Raw genomic sequence first — 8,306 nt, 5'->3', positions numbered from 1 at the left:
TAAAAGAGTTTCATGCACAAGGACCAATTGTGGAGCAGTGGAGGCGTGTCCTGCTCAGTTGGAGCTGAGCTGCAGAGAGAGGAGCAGCTATCAACATTAGCTCCTGCCTGGAGAGCCCTGAGACCTGCCCAGGAAGAGAAGGAAGGAAGGGGCTTCACCACCAACTTTCACCCAGAGGGAGAGGAGGAGAAAAGAAAACTTTTACCAACTTTTAACATTTCTACAAAGAGTTGGAGAGAGGGGGAAAGACCAACAAACATCCAGTGTGGAAGGAGGGAGACTCTACCATTCAACAGGTGGGTGTATTGGTGCAGTCCCAAAAATACTTTGTTGAATCGGTGGGGGGAGGAAAGAAGACCACTGAGGTCCGGAACATCGCGGGGGGTGTGTGTGTGTGTGGAAGTGTGTGTGGGGGCCTTGCTTACAACTAGGCCCCCCCCACAATTGAACCCCCCCCCCTCAATTGCCTAGCCTGGGATAGCTGGAGCTACCAGGCTGAAGATTTTTCTTAATCACCCTATTAAACATCATTAGGAGTGTGTGCCTGGTGGCTCGAGCTGCCCCAGGTGAAGACATCTTCTCCCCTCACCTGAAGACCAACCCAAAGACTGTGTTTTTGTTTTGCCATCTGGGGATTGCACCCACCCACAGCTGCGAGGGGAGACCTGCCCTCGCAGTTCCCCCCCCCTTCCCACCCCCCTCTCTCTTTCTCTGTTTATCCCCTCTCTCTCTGAGACCCCTTCCTCCTAATTTAAAAAAAAAAGATAAAACAATTAAGACAACTGAGCAGAGGGAGCAAGGCCCCTCCCCAATTGCCAACTAGGGGAGAGGTGCCTCGTTAAGAGCTCCTCTGCTCAGTCAAATCAAACGAGGCCAATCAAGACCATTAAGGCCTGTGACTTTGGGGTGGGTGTAGCCCTTAAAGGGACCCCGTGATGGCGACCCCATCCACGCCGGTGGCAGGGCCAGCAAGAACATATGCGCAGGTGGCAACCGCTTCCACGGCACCTCCTGCGCCACCTGCTGCCCTGCCACCCTTTCGACTTATTACTAAAAAACACGGGGTCAAGAGCTACACTCACCCCACAATGACCATCGAGGAGTGCGTGCGGGCGATGGCTGGGGTAGTCGGCCCCTCGGCCATTGTCGCAGCCTCCAAGATGTCTGGGAAGGCCGTGTTCTTTCTGGGGTCGGAGCGGGCGGTGTCCCTGGCCCTCGAAAAGGGGCTCACGGTGGGCGGGACGTTCCTGCCGGTGGACCCTCTCGAGGCCACCGCGCAAAGGGTCATCATATCGAACGTCCTGCCCTTTGTTCCCGCTGAGCTCCTCCTCCCTCACCTACACCAACTGGGGGAGGGAAGGTCGGGGATCAACCCCATACCGCTCGGCCTCAGGGAGAACAGCCTGCGCCACGTGTTCTCCTTCCGCCGCCAGCTCTTTGTCCGGCTGGCGCGGGAGGAGACGACGGAGGGTTATTTTAATGTGGTGCACGAGGGGACTGCCTACCGCGTCTTCTGGACATCGGACGGCGTGCGGTGCCAGGCCTGCAGGGAGGTGGGGCATGTTCGTAAGAACTGCCCCGCCTCCAAGGCCGCCAAACCACTCAAGGCGGCCAAGGCTGGCGCCGCCGCCACCCCTCCCCCTAGATGCGTCCGCGTGCCGGGAGCCGTAGGTGCGCGAGCAACGCCGGGGGCCGATGCTTTCACGGCCTCTGGCGGGGGGGAGGGATTGCGGCCGACCGGAAAGAAGGCGCGGAAGAAGGCAAAACATCCAGAGGCGGATCCCCTCAGTGCGCCAGAAAATATGACCACCGCGCTCAGCCCAACCCTGTCACCGGCGAGCGCGGGGTGCCCTGAGCCCGTGCCTGAGCCCTTGAACAACACCACAGAGGGGCCCGGGCGCGGGCAAGAAAAGGAAAAGGGGGGGGGCGGAGCGGGAGGCCTCGGCAGACATGGAGGTCTCCCTGCCTTCGCGCACCCCCAGGAACAAAAAGAGGCACTGCCCCAATGAGGCGGAGGGGGAACAACATCCCTCCGCGGAGGAGGCGGTGCCCGCCGCGTGTCCCGCGTCCCCCACCAGCGCCCCCAAGCTGCGCCGTAGACGGGAGGAGTCTGTCCCCGGGGAGGGTGAGACAGTCGAGGCTGCCCAGCCGCTGCCTCCTGGGGAGGGCGTGGAAGATCTGCCTGTCGTGGGGGGCGTGGGGCCGGCGGAAGAATGCGTAGCCGCCGGGCCGGGCGTCCCGGGGACTGAGGCGGGCGGGGCCGAAAAGGCCGAACCTGAGCCCGCCCAGCCAATACCCAACTTCCCCCGGGATTTGCTCGACTCGGCAGAAACTGAAAATTTTAACATACATCCACACGCTGGGCCGAGGGGTGGCGGCGGGGAGGGGGAAGAACAACAACCCTCGCCCCCTACTTTGGAGCTGAGGGACTTGGTGGACCTGGAGAATTTTCTAAACCAGGTCTCTCCGTGTTCCCCGGCTCCTGGGGCGGAGGAGGAACCCCTTCCGCTGTCGCTTCCCGACCCAGCACCAATTTTAAAAGAGCCCAGTGGGGACTCCTCTGCCGACGATCCTGGGGGTGGGATCGGGGCAGAGCCAGGGCCAGATGGAGCGGCCGGGCCGTTTGCCGTACCTCGTGCGGTCGACGGGCTGGCTGCTAGCGGCGACCTCCCGGAGGGGGACGGGGACTCGGTGGAGGACACGGGTGAAGATCTCGAGTCCATCGCCAGTGAGGCGGTGGATCTGCTCGCTGCCGCCACTGAGACCCTCCTCATTCCCGCAGAGGAACTCCGGGACATTTTGGTCCAGTGCCGGGGTCGCCGCGACCAAGCCCGTCTGGCCCTGGAAAGATGGTCCGAGCCGGGGCTGCTCGTCGCGTCCGTCCGCGCCGCCGCTAAAACCATGGCCGCGGGCGGGCCCTTATCAAAGGCTCAAGGCCTTGAGCTGCGCCGGCTCAAAAAGTCCCTCGCTGGGCTGCTGAAGGAGTGGAGGTCAACAAAAGACTCCGCTCCCTCCCCCACAATAGGTTAAGGTAGAGGTTGCACTATGCTTTTGCCATGAAGATAACCATAGCCAGCCTCAACATCAACGGCGGCAGAGGGGCACGCCGTAGCTTTGACAATTTTTCGCTCCTGCGGGAAGGGAAATATGCGGTGTGCTTCCTGCAAGAAACCCACACCGTTCGGGGAGACGAAGCCACGTGGCTCCTGGAATGGCAAGGAGAGGTCCGCATGAGCCACCTCACCGCCATTTCTGGTGGGGTGGCCATCCTGCTGGGCCCACATTTTCAGCCGGAGATCTTGGGGGTCGAGGAGCCCGGGCCAGGCCGCTTGCTGCACGTAACGGTTCGCCTGGGGGACGTGCCTCTCCATCTCGTGAACGTGTACGCCCCTCAGCCCGGCCCGCAGCAAACGCGCTTCTTTGAAGAGGTGTCCGCTCTTCTTGGCTCCGTCGACGTCGGCGACTGCATTGTCCTCGGGGGGGATTTTAACTGCACCCTCGAGGCGAGGGACCGCTCCGGTGCCCTGCAGTGCATTACGGCGATGGAGAAGTTGAGGGACCTGGTCGGGTCCTTCGACTTGGTGGACGTCTGGCGAAATCTCCACCCCGACTCCAGCGCCTTTACTTGGGTGACGCCTGGAGTAGGATGGTCCAGAGTCGACCGCCTTTACGTGTCTCAGGTGTACGTTTCCTGTGTCCCGGCGGCCTCCATGCGGCCGGTGCCGTGTTCGGACCACCACCTGGTGTGGGCGGAGCTCGCTTCGCTCCGCGCGAGGACGGGGTCCGCGTACTGGCACTTTAACAACCAGCTGCTGGAGGACGTGCGGTTCCAGGACTCGTTCCGTCGATTCTGGTCTGACTGGAGAAGGAAGCAGGGGGGCTTCCCCTCCTTGAGGCTATGGTGGGACGTGGGCAAGGCTCACGTCCGCGTCTTCTGTCAAGAGTACGCGAGGGGGTCGACCAAGAGGCGGGCGGCCAGGGTCGGGCGCCTAGAAAAAGAGGTGCTCGACCTGGAATCCCGTCTCGGTCAAGTCGTCCAGGACCCGGCCCTGCGGACGGTGTACGAAGCGAAGAAGGCCGCGCTGAAGGACCTGCAGCTCGTCGGGTCCCGAGGCGCGTTCGTGAGGTCGCGGATCCGGTTCCTGCGGGATCTGGACCGCGGCTCCCCCTTCTTCTACTCGCTGGAAAAAAGGCAGAGTGTCCGTAAGCAGCTCTTGACGCTGCTGGCCGACAACGGCTCTCTCGTCTCGGATCCGGAGGGCGTCAACAACAGGGCCCGTGAATATTACGGGGCTCTGTTCTCTCCGGATCCGTCCAGCGAGGAAGCGCGTAGAGTTTTGTGGGAGGACCTGCCGAAGGTCAGCCCGGAGGGCGCCGAAAATCTGGAAGCTCCGCTAAGCCTGGCAGAGCTGACCGGTGCCCTCGACCGGCTCTCGAGGGGAAAATCCCCGGGGCTGGACGGGCTGACCGTGGAGTTCCACAGGGCGTTCTGGGACGTCCTGGGGGGCGACTACGCGTGGGTCCTGGGGGAAAGTCTGGCGACCGGGGAGATGCCCCTCTCTTGGCGCAGGGCAGTCATCGTCCTGCTGCCTAAGAAGGGCGATCTCCGCCTCCTTAAGAACTGGCGCCCGGTCTCCCTCCTCAGCACGGACTACAAAATTTTCGCCAGGGCGATGTCTGCTCGCCTTGGTGCCGTGCTGGACCACATGATCCACCCCGACCAGTCCTACACGGTCCCGGGCCGGACAATCCACGATAACATCCATCTGGTCCGGGACCTCATCCATTGTTCCCAGGAGGCTGGTCTGTCGGTCGCCTTCCTATCCCTCGACCAAGAGAAGGCGTTCGACAGGGTGGATCACGACTATCTGCTCGGAACTCTGCGCGCTTTCGGGTTCGGGACGCATTTCGTCGCCCGGATCTGACTTTTGTACGCCGCCGCGGAGTGTCTGATTAAGGTTAACGGGTCCTTGACGGCGCCCCTTCGCTTTAGGAGAGGGGTGCGCCAGGGATGCCCCATGTCCGGCCAGTTATACGCCGTTTGCGTGGAGCCTTTCCTGCGCCTCTTGCGGACGAGGTTGACGGGACTGGCTCTGCAAGGGCCGGGCGTGGAGGTCGTCCTCTCGGCTTATGCCGATGACGTGCTCCTCGCGGTAGAGGATCCCGCTGACCTGCGGAGGATGCGTGAGTGCCAGGAGATTTACTCGGCCGCGTCCTCCGCCAGGATCAACTGGGAGAAATGTTCCGGACTCCTGGTGGGTCAGTGGCGGGTGGACTCCCTGCCGGAGGAGCTCAGGCCTTTTGCCTGGAGCACGACCCATCTCCTCTATCTGGGAGTCTACCTTAGCCCCGACGAGGGAGCCTGGCCGGCGAACTGGCAGGAGCTGGAGGCCAAGGTCGCCGCTCGCCTAGGGCGCTGGACAGGACTGCTCCGAGTGCTGTCCTACAGGGGTCGAGCGCTAGTCATAAACCAGCTGGTGGCCGCAATGTTGTGGTACCGGCTGGTCACTTTGACACCTCCCCCTGTGTTTGTCGCCAAAATACAGAAGAAGCTGGTGGACTTCTTCTGGAACAACAGGAAGCACTGGGTCTCTGCCGCAGTCTTGAGTCTCCCGCTTGAGGAGGGCGGTCAGTCGTTGGTGTGCGTCAGCGCCCAGCTCGCGACTTTCCGTCTTCAGACCCTGCAGAGATACCTTTACGTCGAGCCCCCTCCTAGGTGGTGCGCTCTGTCGAGGTATTTCTTCCGCCAGCAGCGCGACCTCAATTACGACACGCAGCTCCTGTTTGTGAACTTGGGGGGTGCCAGGACCGCCCTCCGGGAGCTGCCTGTCTTTTACAAGGAACTCATCAGGGTCTGGAACAAAGTCTTCACCAAGCGCAGCTCTCCGCCGGCTGGAGTGGCGGCCGTCCTGCAGGAGCCGCTGCTCGGGAATCCGTACCTCCACGACCGAGGTTTTATGTGGCGGTCGGAAGAGAGGGCTGTGGCTGGTGAGGTGACCAGGGTCAGGGACCTGCTCGATGGCGGAGGAGCGGGCTGGATGGCGCCAGACACGCTGGCGCGGTGCCTAAATTCTGCCAACGTCCGCCACGCGGCCGATGCCATCGAGTCGCTAAAAACAGCTCTGGGCCCTGACTCCGTTAGGTGCATCGAGGAGGCTCAAGCACGTGGGAAGATCCCGTCCGAACTGACCCCCGTCCGGACGGAATTCCTCATCGGCGCCAAAACCCGGAACCTCCCTCGGGGGCCGACGCCTCACAACTTGAGCCGCCTCGGGGAAATCCCCTCCGTGCCTTTCAGTTCCGCGCGGAGGGGTTTCCTGTACGGGCTGCTCCTGCACACTCTCAACTTTGCCATCCTCGCCGGCCGTCCGGACACGCCATGGCGTACCATCTTGCCGTCCGGAGGAGGCGGGGGTCCCCGATGGAGGGCACTCTACGCAGGGGTCCTCCCACTATTCATCGGGGACTTGGCCTGGAGGGTGGTGCACGGAGCAGTGCCGTGCAACAAATTTTTAAGCCGGTTCACGGACTCCCAGGCCGCCTGCAATTTCTGCGGTCTGGAAGAGTCGTGTTCCATGTTTTTATGGAATGCACGAGGTTGCAGCCCCTGTTTTATTATTTGAAGATGCTGCTTCTGAAATTCTGGCTGCACTTCAGTCCCACTCTCCTGATCTTTGGGCACCCTGTGCGGAGGGGAGCGGATAGGTCCGAAGGCCTCCCCCTCCCTCCCTCTCTCTCCCCTCCCTCCCTCTCTCTCCCCCCCTCCCTCCCTCTCTCTCCCCACCCTCCCTCCTCTCTCTCTCCCCCCTCCCTCTCTCTCCTCCCCCCTCCCCTCTCTCTCCCCCTCCCTCTCTCTCCCCCCTCCCTCTCTCTCCCCCTCCCCCTCTCCCCCCCCTCCTCCCTCTCCCCCCCCTCTCTCTCCCCCCCTCCCTCTCTCTCCCCTCCCCCTCTCCTCCCCGCCTCCCTCTCTCTCCCCCCTCTCTCTCTCCCCCACCCTCTCCTCCCCCCCTCCCTCTCTCTCCCCCCTTCCTCTCTCTCCCCCCCTCCCTCTCTCTCCCCCACTCTCTCTCTCTCCCCCCCCTCCCTCCCTCTCTCCCCCCACCCTCCCTCCTCTCCCCCCCCCTCTCTCTCCCCCCCCTCCTCTCTCTCCCCCCTCTCCCTCCCTCCTCTCCCTCTCTCTCCCCCCTCTCCCTCCCCCCCCCTCTCCCTCCCTCTCTCTGTCTCCCCCCCTCCCTCTCTCTCCCCCCCTCCCTCTCTCTCTCTCTCCCCCCCTCCCTCTCGATCTCCCCCCCTCCCTCTCTCTCTCCCCCCCTCCCTCTCTCTCTCCCCCCTCCCTCTCTCTCTCCCCCGCCTCTCCCCTCCTCCCTCTCTCTCTCCCCCCCCTCCCTCTCTCTCTCCGCCCCCTCCCTCTCTCTCTCTCCCCCCCCTCCCTCCCTCTCTCCCCACCCTCCCTCCCTCTCCCCCCCTCCCTCTCTCTCCCCCCTCTCCCTCCCTCTCTCTCCCTCTCTCACCCCCCTCTCCCTCCCCCCCCTCTACCTCCTCTCTCTGTCTCCCCCCTCCCCTCTCTCTCTCCCCCCCTCCCTCTCTCTCTCTCTCTCCCCCCTCCCTCTCGATCTCCCCCCTCCCCTCTCTCTCCCCCCCCTCCCTCTCTCTCTCCCCCCCTCCCTCTCTCTCTCCCCGCCTCCCCCCCCCTCCCTCTCCTCTCCGCCCCCTCCCTCTCTCTCTCTCCCCCCCCTCTCTCCCCCCCACCCTCCCTCTCTCTCCCCCCCTCCCTCCTCCCTCTCTCCCCGCCCTCTCCCTCCCTCTCTCCCCCCCTCTCCCTCCCCCCCTCCCTCCCTCCCTCTCTCCCCCCTCTCCTCCCTCTCTCCCCCCCTCTCCCCTCCCCCTCCTCCCTCTCCCTCCCCCCCTCTCTCTCTCCCCCCCTCTCTCTCTCTCTCTCTCCCCCTCCCTCTCTCTCTCCCCCCTCCCTCTCTATCTCCCCCACTCCCATTCTCTCTCCCCCCTCCTCTCTCTCTCTCCCCCCTCCCTCTCTCTCTCCCCCCCTCCCTCCCTCCCTCTCCCCCCCTCCCTCCCTCTCTCCCCCCTCCCTCCCTCTCTCTCCCCATCCCTCCCTCTCTTCTCTCCCCCCCCTCCCTTCCTCCCCCCCTCCCTCCCTCTCTCTCCCCCCCTCCCTCTCTCTCTCTCCCCCCTCCTCCCTCTCCCACCGCCCCCTCTCCTCCCCTTCCCTCCCTCTCTCTCTCCCCCCTCCCTCCCTCTCTCTCTCCCGCTCTCTCCCTTCCCTCCCTCTCTCCCCCCTCCCTCCCTCT

The sequence above is a fragment of the Pristiophorus japonicus genome, chromosome 20 (genome assembly GCF_044704955.1).
Source record: "Pristiophorus japonicus isolate sPriJap1 chromosome 20, sPriJap1.hap1, whole genome shotgun sequence".
In the NCBI taxonomy this organism is placed as follows: Eukaryota; Metazoa; Chordata; class Chondrichthyes; family Pristiophoridae; genus Pristiophorus; species Pristiophorus japonicus.
This window is presented reverse-complemented; position numbering follows the sequence as displayed.